Raw genomic sequence first — 16,721 nt, 5'->3', positions numbered from 1 at the left:
GGGTGTGAATTACCATGCAAATTCACATGGCGCCTTCATTGTAACAATCACCTATTCGATGTGCCGGTAAACCACACACGCTCCATCGAACTATGATAAACAACGAATCACCCTTTGCCACCTTCGCTTAGAACCAATTAGTGTGCCGGTAAACCACACACGCTCCACCAACATCTTAGCAAGGTGCAAAGTGTAATTTCATGGGATTGCATCAATTCACTTTTCCTAAAGTAACTAGGATTGGGAAATTTTAAAATATGTGTAGTTACTTTGTATTTCTTATTATACTTTTAATGAGAGGATGAGGTTGCCCTATCCTACCCGTTCGGCTAACGACCCTCCACCAATCAAGCAAGCGGTGGGTGTGAGTGTACACCCATTAAGCGCCATTTTATAGGCCGCAACCTTATACCCACCTTATAGATCGGCTTCGTGAATGAGGCCTACTAACGGTAAGACTAGCATTTAGTTATACATATATATATTATTCTAGTAATATCATATTAGTATAGGGTTGTGTTTTAAAACTTTTAAAATCTAGGGCTTGAAATTTAAGTTGTCTAAATTAAAGCTTTTAATCACAAAAGTAAATTTCAAAACATGAGGGTAGGTTTTAAACATTTAAAACATGGAGGATCAAATAACAAATAATTCCAATTAACAATTAATATCCTAATTATCTATATTTGATTTATTCAAGATTTCTTTTTAAGATAATTACCAAAATAATCAAAATAATCAATTAATTATCATATAAGGAAATTAAATATTTAATTAGTTGATAATTACCTTTAACTAGATCAAGATAATAGTTATATTTATCAGAAATACGAATTAATATTGATCTAATTAGTTTATGGTAAGTTAAGATAAGATAAACACAAAGAAATCCCGAATCTGGCCATTCCTGACGCCTGGACTCGCCGAGTGCACAAAGGGACTCGCCGAGTCAGGCCTACTCGCCGAGTCCACTTTGAGACTCGCCGAGTCCATGACTCAGAAACCAAAAAATCGAATTTTGCAGGTTTGTTTCAGTTAATCAAGCAACAATTTACAGAAAACCAAGCTAGGCTCTGATACCACTGATGGGTTTTAGCCATAAGAACTTTCCTATGTGCGCATGCAAAACCCTAATGCTTGGATCTAGGCTTTCTAATAAACATGCTTTGAATCCAAGACTTCTAATTACTAATTAGGTTAAACAAGGACATTGAAACAGATCTAGAATCATACCTTTGAGTTCCTTGTTGATCTTGAGGTCTTGGAGCTTCTAGAGTCACAAATGTCACTCCTCTAATGGCTTACAAACACCAATAGCAAGGAGAATGATTTAGGAGAGAGGAGAGGGGAGGAATTCGACCAGAGTTCTCTTGCTTTTTCAGAAGTGTCGAATTCCCTATGCCATGGGGTCTATTTATACTGGTAGACTCCTTAAGGGTTACAACCTAAACCCTAATTGGATAATCTTCTCTTAAGGCTATCCAAATCCATTCCTAGATAAGCATATGGACGAGTTTAGCTTTCCTAAAGCTCTTAGAATCCGTCCAAACCATATCCTAATGGATTTACAGTCTAAAGCTTAACTATCAAACAATTGACAGTTTATACCCCTTTATTTAATTAATCTCTTTAAGTCACCAAATTAATTCTAATTAATTCTATGACTTATATTAATCAAATAACAAATATATTATTCATTATATTATTCCCATAATATATAAATAATATTTATTCTCTCTTAATAAATCATCCTATCACGTTGCTATGGTGAAGGCAACCCAAAAGGACCATGCACAACCGGATATAGTTACAGCCTTAGACACTATTCCAACAACTTTATCATTATGTGTGCAGTCCTTGGAATAGTGCCCAGTCCTCCCACACTTGTAACAAGTCACTTCTTCGTTGCACTTCCCACCATGCTTCTTCTTGCATTTATCACACCATCTCGCTTCACCTCCATCTCCTCTTCCAAGCTTTGAGAATTTTCTTTCCTTGTTGGACCTTGAAGATCCTTTAAACTTCCACTTCTCTCCTGCCTTATCTTTTTCTAGGCCCTTTTCTCTTATCTGGGCCTCTACGTTCTTAGCTGCCCTAACAGCTGTTTTCAAGGTAGTTGCCATTTTGACCATTGGGCCAAAGTCAGTGGCAGTCCGTTAGCAAACCTATCAATCTTGGAGAGTTCAGTAGGCACCAAGTAGGGGAATAGCTTCATCCTCTCGGTGAATGCGGTGGCATACTCATCAACACTCATCTTCCCTTTCTTCAGGTTCTGAAACTCGTTGTTTAGGTCTATCAGATCTATCTTCGAGCAGTACTGCATTTTCAACTGTTCCAAGAACTCCTCCCATGACATCCTTATGGCTTCTCCTCGTGGCATCGTATCTGCCAATAGCTTCCACCAGCTCAAGACTCCAGTTTTCAGTTGTCTTACGACGAAGACGGTCTTCTGTTTCTCGCTACAGTCGCAGCTCTCAAACACCATTTCCATCTCGGAGATCCAATCCATAATCTCGACAGGCTTTGGGCTTCCTGAGAGACTTGGTGGTTTCGCACCCAAGAAATTCTTGTACATCCGCTCATCCTTGTCGTTTCTCCTCTCCGGGCCATCCCTTCGTTCACCTTAAGTCCCCACTTGACTCACTTGGCGGCTGTAGTTCCCTTCCTCCAATTGCTCGGGAATCAGCTCGGGTTGTTCAATAGGCATAGTAGGTTCGTCCCTATTCAACATCCGTCTCATTTCTTCCTTTTGTTCAGCCAACATAGTCTGAATCATGGCTTGTACTCCAGCCATGGTGATTGGCTCGGGTACATCTTCTACTACAACAGGTATTTGCTGAACCACTAGGCGTTGGTTTTTGTTCCCATTTGCGTTTACGTTTCCGCTACGGGTTCTTGCCATCTTGATCTATACACCGAATAAGGTGAATCTAGACCTTTACTTAGGATTGACATTTAAATCATCCTTATCACTCCGAAATGTTTACATGCTAGTTCTAATATCGTATTCGTACGTTTAGAATCCTAAACACATAAGGTTTCCAGATCCGGTCGCCAACAGACCATAGATCCGAACAATTAACAACATATCATGAACAAAGCATTTAGCACATATAATCAATTTAGGCATCATTCCTAAAATAAGCTAGTGCTCACACCTCACAATCATCGCTTAGCATTCTAAGTTTAAGTCTAGAAATAAATCCATATTTCTAGTTTGCTTAAACTAATGCTCTGATACCAACTGTGACATCCCCAATTTTCACGGCCAGAAAAAGACCGATTTTGTTTATGCTTTATAAAAATCAGAGTACTTCTTTTCATAAAAATGTTGCGGAATTTGTTCCCAGAAAAACACGATAAATACGTTATTAAAAACATTTTCGAAGAAATGTATTTTATTCATTTTAAAACATTTGGGATGTCATTGTCAATACAGAAACATAAGCATAAACGGAACTTACATTTATTTACACTAGTGATCTACATCTCTTTTAATCTCTCAGTGTAATGTCACTTCATATCGACACCTGTGATATAAATAAGCTGGAGTGGGTCAGGTTGGGAAACCTGGTGAGTACATAGGGTTTTCAACCCACAATAATATAATTATCACGTTCAATCATCAAACAATTAACCCAATTACCCATCCCCATTATCTTCTTTATTCCTAAGTACCTTCCCTAAGGATTTATCCTAAGGGTCATCTCCTACATCATATTTACCTCTCATCTCCTTACATCGCATTTCCTTATATGTTTGTTCCTAAGGACTCTCCCTAAGGATCATCGCCTACATCGCATAGACATTATTGATTCAGGGATTAATCCCTCAATACGTGCCCAACAAGGGTTAGGGTATCATCGCATGAATACGTAGTTACAACATCGCCTGAACTCGTAATTCATGGTTAGAGTATCATCGCATGAATACGTAGTTACAACATCGCCTGAACTTGTAATTCATCACCTACAGGTTATGAGCCTGCCGGTGTTTCCACGGGGTTGTCTATATTAGTCCATGGTCGCCATCTATACTCTAGTAGATGACTACATCTCCAAATTGTCGGACAAGGTTATAGTATCTTTTGATGGGTTTTAGCCATAAGAACATCCTATGTGCTCATACAAACCCTAATGCTTGGATCTAGGTTTCTCTATTGTACATGCAATTCATCCAAGACTATAAACCCTAGATCTAGCATATGATAATCAATATAACATATAAATAAGGGTTTAGATCATACCTTGATTGTTATATATCAGTAACAATCACAATTCCTTCTTGTAATGACTTTAGAAAGCTTAGAGTCACAAATGTCACTCCTCTAATGGCTCACAAACACCAAGAGCAAGAGGATGAAGAAGAGAAGAGAAGGAGGCTGCCCAAAACGTGTGGAAACCCTAGAGAACAAGTTCACCACGTTTTAGGTGCTATAGGGTCCTTTAAATAGTGAGACTATTAGGGTTATCTAACAAGGAAACCCTAATTTGGATGCTTAAGCCCTAAGCAACCCATGAGCTCCTTCCTTAAAGGCCTTAGGATGATTTCTAATGGGTTTCCCCATAGAATTCGTCCACCCCTTTAATTATGGAGTCCATTAGCTCAATATTCAACTATCATACAATTGACAGTTCAAGTCCCTTAAGTTTAATTAATCTCTTTTAGCCACAAACTTAATTCTTATTAATTCTTGACTAATATTAATTAAACAATATGATTTCTCCTTTAATATATTATTCTCATAATATATTAATAAATCATATTTAATCCTTTCTCTCCATTATTCATCCTATCAAGTTGCTTTGGTGAAGGCAACCCAAAAGGACCATGCACCATCGGGTCAAGCACATACCAAAATAGTTATGGACTTAGACACTAATCCAACAGTCTCCCACTTGGATAAGTCTAATAATTATTCTGCGTATGACTTAAGATCCTGATCTGCAATCGTAGCTTTCCAAACCCGCTGTCAACTCTGATCTTATCAGATACGCGTGTCCTTAAGATAGGGGATCATATATTCCTCCATTCTAGATATCGTATAGACTGAGACATGGATCTAAATCATTCTCTCTGTCTATGTGTTGTTTCCCAAATTCAGATTTATGATGACTGACAACAGACTACAATTTGAACACATCAAATTAGTCCCGGCTTGGCCAAGCACTTAGGTGCCATCACTAAATCATCGAGGGGCCCACAGATATTGCTTTCACCCTACTTTGGATAAAAGGAACGGATAAACTTTGACTCAATGCTCGCTTGCACTCACTCACCGAATCACACACAACAATATGTTTTATAAACCAAGTTACTGGTGCATTTACATATTATCAATGTGCAACCGACTCGCAAGATACAACTCACACATTTCGGTTTCAAGAATATAAGATGTTATCGTCTCACCAATCACTCGTGATACAATCCATGAAGTGATCTAAGTGAGCGTGGGTTTAATCCAATGCTCAGATCATATTCATAAGCACTCATGAACGTTGCATCAAACATTTGCTTATTTCTAATGCTCTTTAGACAATCCACACACCAATTCACGACAGTCTTCATTCATATCTACTTCCAACATATGAACGACTGTGGCCCGTTTGAATAATTTGACTGTTCTCAACCAATTAAATTATTCAGGAAATCAAAACATGCAAAGTGAAACACAAGAATAGTACTAATCCCATATGGCCTCAAACCTTTGGGTATAAATAAAACACCTTTTATTTATCACCATATCGATTACTCATTATTTGTTGTTTCGGGTAATCAACTTCTTACTTGAATTACAACACTTGTCCCATGCTCTTAGCATGCACACAATGTTTACCTACGGTTCTTACTTTGTGAAATTGATCAAATGAACATTTTTCCAATCATACTCATTTCACAACTCCTAATCCATTTTCACAAGTGAAAGAATATCAAATTCTTGCCACTTATGGAATATGCTAGATTCTAACATTTTATGCAATGATCCTTTCGTAATGCCATAACACAAAAGTCACAGTGACTATTGCCAATGGAATTACAAAGTCCTCTATCGGAGAGTGTTACAAGACAATTCCTTAGATGTTATGTCTCTCACTCAAAGTACATTCCTTTGAACATCATTTTGCATAAAATTTCTAATCTAGACATTGATTCTCAATATCCAATTCTCAATATGGAAACCTTTCTATACTTACCATATGACAACTCATTCTCAATAGAATCTTATCTATTCATAATAATGTCGATAAGGTCCATCCAATACTATACTTCCAACTACTCACAGGCGACCAATCCTTAGCGAACTTTGGATTGTCCTTTGATAGTTGTCTAATTATCTTAGTCAAAACCGATTCTTGTCCTTTTCCCTCTAAATGCACTAGACATTTGGAAAAATTTAGAATGGTCAAATATTATAGCATTTGCCATCGATCCTATACCCGAAGCGTATGGGACACGATGCATAATGTCTTACATAAAGATTCGATACTTTATCAATCTTCTGCCATAATATTTTATGTGCTACGTTCTCTCAATTCGAAATATGAAGAGGAATTCCGTAATCATAATCGAAATTTAAGAACATACTATGTATCCTTGAATAAGTTTATTAACATTCCACAATCTAAGCCTTTAGATTTGAAATGAAGCATAATATTCTCTCCCTTAATTATAGCAAAACAACTATTCAACCCTTACAACTTTGCAAAGTATGACTCTTGTTTTCTATAATTAATATTGCTAACTCGCAATACTTGCCTTAATAATAGGAATGGCAACGGGGCGGGTTCGGGGCGGGGCATGGATTCCCAAACCCGCCCCGATAACTTTCGGGTATCTTATCGGGGCGCCCCATTGGGTTTTGGGTTTCCCCGTCGGGTTTCGGGTATCTTATCGGGTTTACAAAAATTGATAACGAAATCTTTATTCTCTTTTAGGGTACCCCAATGTCTTATAAAATATACATGTTCTAACAACTCTTTTAAATTAAAAACATGATAAATCACTTTAATAAAATAAACTGGACGTTATATTAAAAATTATTTGATTTAAGTTTTTTTTAATACATCAAAACACATAAAAATGATCATTAACACCAGATTGTTAATAACTAAAAAAATTGTCCACGATAAGTATTTTATATTTGAACGCGTACAATTAACAGCAAAATTTTTTGAACATATTTTATATATATATATATATATATATATATATATATATATATATATATATATAATCGGGGCGGGGCGGGGCGGGGCGAAGATAACCCACTCCCTGCCCCGAACCCGATAAAAAACCCGATAACGACCCGTTACCCGACCCGAAATGATCGGGTTTCGGGTTTCCCCGTCGGGTTCGGGTTTTTTTGCCATCCCTACTTAATAATCATGCAATCATAACATTTATGCTCCCACTATCACGATGATTATTATAAACATAACACTTATGCTCCTACTAGCTTTGACATGTCTTCAGAAACAACTTAACTTTCAGAAAAACAATGCCTATTGAATTTCTTAAAGTTCATATTTCTAATACCCAATGCTTTGATAATCTTTTATAAATGCTTCTTAAACTTGTACACCTTTGCCTTAGATAGTTCATATGTGTGTCTTAAACAATTCAGACTAATTGCCAAATCTCATAATTCGAATCATGGAAAGGGATACCGTAACCATAATCGAATTCGAGAATACAATTTTCACAATTACTATCTTCTTAAAATCTTTCTTAGTGAAAGCCTTTCCTCACAGTCATTTTCATGAAGGAGGGAATCTTATGACACTTAGATTTTAATGGTGAATGTGTTCCTATCCATGTGAATTTGTCAAAACCAAAGTTTACGACAAATTCAAACTCATATGGACCGAACTTTCTAAATCTTGATTTCTTGCCTTATGGTAACACGGCTACCCACCATGTCTTCCAAGTAGTTAAGCAACTCACCCTTTCCTATCAATGTATTTTCAATTGATCAAGGTCCTTGCCTTTTATGCATTCAAATGAGAACTCATAGGGCTCTCATGCATAATTAACTCAATTGGAACGGCACAGAAACAAGGTAATGTCAACACGATAGGTTGTAAACCTCTATTCGTGTGCTAGTGATGATCGATAAGGTTTATTCTTGATTTGTTCTTGAAATCTTTCAAGACCATTAAGACTCCACTGACTCCTTGACATATAAGATTCTCTTGTCAATAAACATTTCTTGATAAACAAATATTCAAGAGTTAATGTAGCCTTTATCAAAACATTTCATAAAATTGGTCCTAGTTGGTCTTTGTCTTATCCAAGACATCACAACTTTCCAATTTCAAATGTGTGAGAATAAGAAAACCTTTTTCCACATTCTACATTTGATGAATGTTATAAACCTTTTTAAGACTTGTCACTCAATGTCACAATCTTAACTCTAAGACTTGTTTTTGGAACGAAGCATGATTGACTTCTTGATTTAACCATTTCTTCAATTCTTAATTCCTCTTCTCAGACATACAATTGTACTAATATTTTCTTAGAGGTTCAATTGAGATATGGTTCTTAATCATTATGACATATCATAAAGCATAAAAGGTACTCTCCGTTCTTCTTAGAATAGAGAAACGTTTATCTTTCTACCTACTTGATTCTTCTTATTCGTTCTGCTATTGATTTAAACTCTTTGAATCAATTCAGAATTACACTTATTCTTATAAGTATAATCATATTTACTAAACCTTTAGTAAACCATGATGAATATCTTTGTTACTCTTGTGGTGGACTTGATCAACACACAACTTTGTGTACTCGATCTCCTAGTCCTTCACTTGACACTTTGTCAACGAATTAGTCTAATTTCCAAATATGAAATTTCTCATTTATCGTGCAACCAAGTTGCATGATTCCAAGTTTCTGTCCAATTGAGATTTGGGCGATGAGAAACTCTCCGTATTTGGTAAATTCTCGACATTTCCACAAACAACATAATTAAGAATCACATCCATTTGTTGCAGAAATATGCGAACAACAATTTTTCATAATGATTTCATTGCAAGGAAATTAAATAAATAAATAAATGAGTCAAAACCAAAATTTATTTTATTCATAAAAGCAGCGGAAAACATTTGTCCTTACAATGAAAAATCAACTAAAAACTATGTAGTCAAAAGAAAAATTCCTAACAACTCTATCATAACTTTCTAAGCTCAAAATCTAATCTTCAAATCCATGCAATCGAGATCCATTTCTTCGTGATTAGACTTATCTTGCTCTTTCATCAAGCTTCCTCTCTTTCCACTGATCCTGCAAAACATTCAAATGCAATCTTATCACATCATGTATTAAGAATCAACGAATAGGAACTTAATGGAGTTAGATAGTGGATTTTACCTGAAGCATAGCCATACTCTTTGACTCTCCCATCTTCTGGACTCTTCAGGCTCTTAGGGCAGACTTGTATCCAACGCCCTTTCTCTTGGCAGCAAACGCAATTCGATTCTCCTAGAACATCCTCGGAAGCATGGTTGGTTGACTCTCCCAACAAATATGTTCCATTGCTTTGCCAAATCATTTCTGATTCAGCAGCAATGAGCATGTAAGTTAGGTCAATGAGGTTTTCGTCATGATCCATCATATAATACTTTCTTTTGAACTCATTATATGATTCAGGTAGTGACTGTAGAACCCAGTTCACAACCAATTTATCAGGGAATGACGCACCCAACATAATCAACCTATCGATGTGTGATTTCATTCCTAGAACGTGGGCACACACGGGTTTACCATCTTTATGTTTCATTTCCAATAAGGCTTTAGTGACATTGAACCTTTCAATTTTTCGATCTTGTGGGTTAGGGAGAACAATTGGAGGAGTTGGAGGAAGTGAAGCATGATTTCTTGTTCCTCGATCGAATCGTGGAATATCATCTTCATGTGGAATGCTTGTTCCACGGGATTTGGGAAGACCATAGTTGTCGAACTTTGACATCTACAAAACGGGGAAAACGAATTCAAGTTAGTTGATTGATTGAGTCCTTAATAAATCACCCAAATGAGATATTAAGGCTAGGACCCAACACAATACGCTACACCCTAGAAAAGGGATGCCATAATCTAGTTGCAGAATATTTGAAGGTAAGTGAATGACGATTCACTAATTTCCACCATGAAAAACGAAAAAGAAATTTAAGTTTTAAATCTATGAAAACTCCTAGATCCTATGAGATTCATTGAACATTTCAATGGCATGTTTAAATCTCGATATGCCCCTCTAGTTTGTGACTGGGATGCCGAGGATCACAAAGCGGGTGTGAATAACCATGCAAACTTACATGGTGCCCTCACATGTTACAGTCACCTATTCGATGTGCCGGTAAACCACACACGCTCCACTGAACTATGTCAAACATTGAGTCACCCTTTGCTACCTTTTCTTAGAACCATTTAGTGTGCCGGTAAACCACACACGCTCCACTAACTTCTTTGTAAGGGCACAAAGTGTAATTTCATGGAATTGCATCAATTCACTTTTGCCTAAAGTAACTAAGATTCGGAATTTTATGAAAGCATTTAGTTACTTTTATACTTCATTATACTTATAATGGAAGGTTTTGTCCTATCCTACACGTTTGGCTAACGACCCTCCACTAGTCAAGAGTGCGGTGGGTAAGAGTGGATACCCATTCAATCGCCATTTTATAGGCAATTTCCTTAAACACCCCTTATAGACCAGCTTCGTGAATGAGGCCTACTAACGGTAAGACTGACTTTTAATCATACATATATATAATGTTAGACTTTTAATGTTATATATAGTATAGGGTGTATTTTACACTTTTAAAATACCAGGTGGTTAAACTCAACAGTTTTACTTTTAATTCAATTAAATTGTAAACCAAAACTTTATGGTTTATTAAACGTCTTTTAATTATACACCTTAATTAATTAATAAAACCATAAGGGTGTGGTTTGAACTTTTCAAAACAATACTATGGTTTTAGAATTTTACATTCCTAAATTAAACTTTTAATCAACTTTTAAATTCCAAAACTTGAGGGCAAGTTTTGAAACATTTCAAAACATTAGGGTTTAGAATTTAAATATACACCAAAATTAAACTTTTAATCAAAATTTAAATTCCAAAACTTGAGGGCAAGTTTTGAAACCTTTTCAAAACATTATGGTTTCAACTATTTAAATTTCAAAACAAAACTTTCAAGTTCAAATTTAAACTATAAAACCTAAAGGGGAAAATTGAAACTTTTCATACAAGATAATTCAAATCTAAATTACAAATAATCAAATATTATCTAATAAAACAAAAGATTATCTAAATTTTGACAATTATCTTCTATTTAGGTAAGGATAATCACCAAATATTAATAACATTCGGATTTTATAACAAAAACATGTTTATGGTAATTATCCAAACCCAAAACAGGAAGAAAATCGCGAAAATTAGCTGTCAGACGTTTCGAATCGTCGAGTCGGGACTTGGACTCGTCGAGTGCACCAAGTGACTCGGCGAGTCAATGTAACATCCCCCTCTGGCACGTATCACAATATTGTCCGCTTTGGGCCACTCGGCACGAGGACTTCCCAGGGGGTCACCCATCCTGGTACTACTCCCGCTCGAGCACGCTTAACTGCAGAGTTCTTATGGGATCTGCTGCCCTCACGGTTTTAAAACGCGTTGTGATAAGGAAGGTATCCACACCCCTTTATAAGGAAATGTTTCGTTCTCCTTCCAAGCCGATGTGGGATCAGATCTAACCCACTTTCACCCCCCATTATAGGGTTCGACGTCCCCGTCGAACACATCGACCCGTGCCCTGGCTCTGATACCATTTGTAACATCCCCCTCTGGCACGTATCACAATATTGTCCGCTTTGGGCCATTCGGCACGAGGACTTCCCAGGGGGTCACCCATCCTGGTACTACTCCCGCCCGAGCACGCTTAACTGCAGAGTTCTTATGGGATCTGCTGCCCTCACGGTTTTAAAACGCGTTGTGACAAGGAAGGTATCCACACCCCTTTATAAGGAAATGTTTCGTTCTCCTTCCAAGCCGATGTGGGATCAGATCTAACCCACTTTGGCGAAGTGGGTTAGATCTGATCCCACATCGGCTGGGAAGGAGAACTAAGCATTCCTTATAAGGGGTGTGGATACCTTCCCTATCACAACGCGTTTTAAAGCCGTGAGGGCAGCAGATCCCATAAGAACTCTGCAGTTAAGCATGCTCGGGCGGGAGTAGTACTAGGATGGGTGACCCCCTGGGAAGTCCTCGTGCCGAGTGGCCCAAAGCGGACAATATTGTGATACGTGCCAGAGGGGGATGTTACAAATGGTATCAGAGCCAGGGCACGGGTCGATGTGTTCGACGGGGACGTCGAACCCTATAATGGGGGGTGAAAGTGGGTTAGATCTGATCCCACATCGGCTGGGAAGGAGAACTAAGCATTCCTTATAAGGGGTGTGGATACCTTCCCTATCACAACGCGTTTTAAAGCCGTGAGGGCAGCAGATCCCATAAGAACTCTGCAGTTAAGCGTGCTCGGGCGGGAGTAGTACCAGGATGGGTGACCCCCTGGGAAGTCCTCGTGCCGAGTGGCCCAAAGCGGACAATATTGTGATACGTGCCAAAGGGGGATGTTACAGTCAAACACTCAGAACCCAAAAATTTCAACTTTCAGTGCTAATTTCGATCAAATATGCATCAATACAATAGAAACCAATCTAGTCTCTGATACCACTGATGGGTTTTAGCCATAAGAACATCCTATGTGCTCATACAAACCCTAATGTCTGGATCTAGGTTTCTCTATTGTACATGCAATTCATCCAAGACTATAAACCCTAGATCTAGCATATGATAATCAATATAACATATAAATAAGGGTTTAGATCATACCTTGATTGTTATCTAGTAGTAACAATCATAATTCCTTCTTGTAATGACTTTAGAAAGCTTAGAGTCACAAATGTCACTCCTATAATGGCTCACAAACACCAAGAGCAAGATGATGAAGAAGAGAAGAGAAGGAGGCTGCCCAAAACGTGTGGAAACCCTAGAGAACAAGTTCACCACGTTTTTAGGGCTATAGGGTCCTTTAAATAGTGAGACTATTAGGGTTATCTAACAAGGAAACCCTAATTTTGATGCTTAAGCCCTAAGCAACCCATGAGCTCCTTCCTTAAAGGCCTTAGGACGATTTCTAATGGGTTTCCCCATAGAATTCGTCCACCCCTTTAATTATGGAGTCCATTAGCTCAATATTCAACTATCATACAATTGACAGTTCAAGTCCCTTAAGTTTAATTAATCTCTTTTAGCCACAAACTTAATTCTTATTAATTCTTGACTAATATTAATTAAACAATATGATTTCTCCTTTAATATATTATTCTCATAATATATTAATAAATCATATTTAATCCTTTCTCTCCATTATTCATCCTATCAAGTTGCTTTGGTGAAGGCAACCCAAAAGGACCATGCACCATCGGGTCAAGCACATACCAAAATAGTTATGGACTTAGACACTAATCCAACATCTTTCGTCCTACATCACCGATTCATCATAACCTATCTATCCTCACCTAATTATCATCACCTTCCTATCATCACCTGTCTCTCATCATTTTATTTCATCACTCACCAACTATTTCATCTACCCATGTTTTATCCCAACATATTTGTAGATATAAAATAAATATATACAATTTACATCATATAACTCATAATAATAGCCCAAATAATTATTTTAAGGACCTAATAACATTCCTATAATTATTTGAAAGCTATATTAAAAATTGCGTAAGCGTAGCACACTTACAACGAATTTTATCGAAAACCGGAACTTAATTGGAGCAGTGTTTCGAAACCGAAAGGCTCTTTTTCTCGGGACTCCGGGAGCCTCGGGGCTTCCCTAGGGTGCTAGGGGATTTTTCCTAGGGTTTAGGGGGGTTAAAATGGGCTGGAGAGAGAAAGTAGTTTAGAGAGAGAAGTGAAAATTGTGCAAGAAAGTCGGCAGCCTTCGCTGGCTTTTATAGGCCGAAGTTCGGACATTACGCTGGGCGTACCGAGGGTACGCTAGGCGTACTCCTCGGATAAGACTTCCAGCTGGCTCGCACGTGGACCGGCCTCGAAGTGGATAAGAGCGAAGGTGCGCGGGGCGTACAGACTTCGGACGCGGGGCGTAAGCGAGACTTCGTGGCGATCATCAAATGCGAGGCGTGATCAGCAAGCAACAGTCAGGATTTTGCCACGTCATCAATAGAGCAACAGGCTTCGCAAATTTGACTACAAACTTTGAAAATTCGTAACTTTTGCATACGAGCTCCGTTTTTGACGTTCTTTATATCTACGCGAAGGCGGGAACGTACTCTACAACTTTCGTTTAGACTCCGTCGGCTAATTTTGGCTCAATTTTAAATTTTATATTATTAACGGGCCGGGACAGGATTAGTCCGTTAAATCCTCATAACTTCTTCATCCGACATCCGTTTTCGCCCATCATTTTCTCGTTACGCTACCCTTAACGATATCTTCGATTCTCGTTCAGGTCGTGTCGGCTAAAAACCGCTCGATCTAATATTCGAATTTCGGGCTGTACACGGCTAGCTCGAAACTTCGAAAAATCATAACTTCTTCATACGAAGTCAGATTTGGGCGTTCTTTTTATCGATGTTCTTAGTTGACATATTCTACTTCTTTAGTTTAGATCACTAAGGTTAAATCTCGCTCTATCGTAAATATTTACGCTTCCCGGTGTCGTGCCGGTTCCGTCGCGAAACTTCGACGGGTCATAACATCTTCGTTATAACTCGGATTTCGGCGTTCTTTATATGTATGGAAACCTTGTGACATATTATACAACTTGGTTAAGATTATTTATTCTAAATAATCTTTTGTCGAAAAGTCATTTTCGACCCCTATTGCCTCTAATTTGACTAGCCCGGATCTGCGGGCGTTACAATTATCTCCCCCTTAGGATGATTACGTCCCGTAATCATCAACAAAACAGGGCTCGTATAATGACTCCATACGTCATCTCTTCATCCTAGGTAATAATTATAACTTCTATATTCCTTCAAGTCTATCTCTTAGACATATTGACTGTAAGCAGTGGTTAATCGTGCACCTGCTCTTTACTCAGGTTAGACCCCAAATTATGACCTATCATCAGGTGATGCACGCTTAGACTCAGGTCTCTCAGAGTTAAATTCTAAAACAGACTATGCCTTCCTTTATGTTCTAATGTGATATAATCACACTTTAACATGTAGCATTTCTAGCTACCAACTTTTTTAACAACGAGGGAGATACTTCTATTGATTGCTTTGATTTCAATCGTTTGGTTTAAGTTGGACGCTATATCGAACTTGGTTCTCTGAACCACGCAACATACTCATCGTAGTCGGACTTGATTCGATATGACCACTAGGGTCGGAATATCAACAATCATCTTAGTCATTACCGAAACAATGGTAACGACATACTTGAATAAAACAAAATCAATTACTAGCCTCTTGGTAACCTTGTGACTTTCCCTGATCCAAGTGTGATTCCTGTGCTTCCGGTAGTATAGGCCTCTACTACCATTCACACCTACTCATACTCGTCCTAAGTATTGTCTCGTAGTTTCCCAAGTCACCCTGCAGCAAATCACACAATCATTCAACACATCAAATAACAAAATGAAGGTTTTATATTATTTCTTGAAACGATTACATAGGTGTTCAAGTTCACCCTGGACTGTGCCTCTAATGGGCTACATCATACGATACTATGGCTACTGCATAACTTGATCTTCGGGTATAAAGTCCTCACCCTTGATTCCTCGGATGGTTTTCTGCTTCGTCGAGGATCATGTGAAATGCCCTTGGCCTTGGTGGCGTTTCTGGTCTTGCTGCTTTATTTTTCCTTGGGTAGTCTCTGGACATGTGCCCCTTGCCTCCACATCCGTATCATACTTTATCATTATGTGTGCAGTCCTTGGAATAGTGCCCAGTCCTCCCACACTTGTAACAAGTCACTTCTTCGTTGCACTTCCCACCATGCTTCTTCTTGCATTTATCACACCATCTCGCTTCACCTCCATCTCCTCTTCCAAGCTTTGAGAATTTTCTTTCCTTGTTGGACCTTGAAGATCCTTTAAACTTCCACTTCTCTCCTGCCTTATCTTTTTCTAGGCCCTTTTCTCTTATCTGGGCCTCTACGTTCTTAGCTGCCCTAACAACTGTTTTCAAGGTAGTTGCCATTTTGACCATTGGGCCAAAGTCAGTGGCAGTCTGTTAGCAAACCTATCAATCTTGGAGAGTTCAGTAGGCACCAAGTAGGGGAATAGCTTCATCCTCTCGGTGAATGCGGTGGCATACTCATCAACACTCATCTTCCCTTTCTTCAGGTTCTGAAACTCGTTGTTTAGGTCTATCAGATCTATCTTCGAGCAGTACTGCATTTTCAACTGTTCCAAGAACTCCTCCCATGACATCCTTATGGCTTCTCCTCGTGGCATCGTATCTGCCAATAGCTTCCACCAGCTCAAGACTCCAGTTTTCAGTTGTCTTACGACGAAGACGGTCTTCTGTTTCTCGCTACAGTCGCAGCTCTCAAACACCATTTCCATCTCGGAGATCCAATCCATAATCTCGACAGGCTTTGGGCTTCCTGAGAGACTTGGTGGTTTCGCACCCAAGAAATTCTTGTACATCCGCTCATCCTTGTCGTTTCTCCT

At 38.4% G+C, this 16,721-nt stretch overlaps 1 pseudogene; it reads left to right on the top strand.

Moving 5' to 3' along the window:
• The first annotated feature begins 12,161 nt into the window (after positions 1–12,161).
• On the top strand, positions 12,162–12,279 carry LOC145060684 (5S ribosomal RNA; annotated as a pseudogene).
• Positions 12,280–16,721: the final 4,442 nt, after the last annotated feature.

Source organism: Lactuca serriola, chromosome 6 (genome assembly GCF_051521515.1).
Source record: "Lactuca serriola cultivar US96UC23 chromosome 6, Lser_US96UC23_V15, whole genome shotgun sequence".
In the NCBI taxonomy this organism is placed as follows: domain Eukaryota; kingdom Viridiplantae; phylum Streptophyta; class Magnoliopsida; order Asterales; family Asteraceae; genus Lactuca; species Lactuca serriola.
The sequence above is the reverse complement of the archived record's forward strand: the minus strand, read 5'-3'. Positions and strand labels throughout refer to the sequence as shown.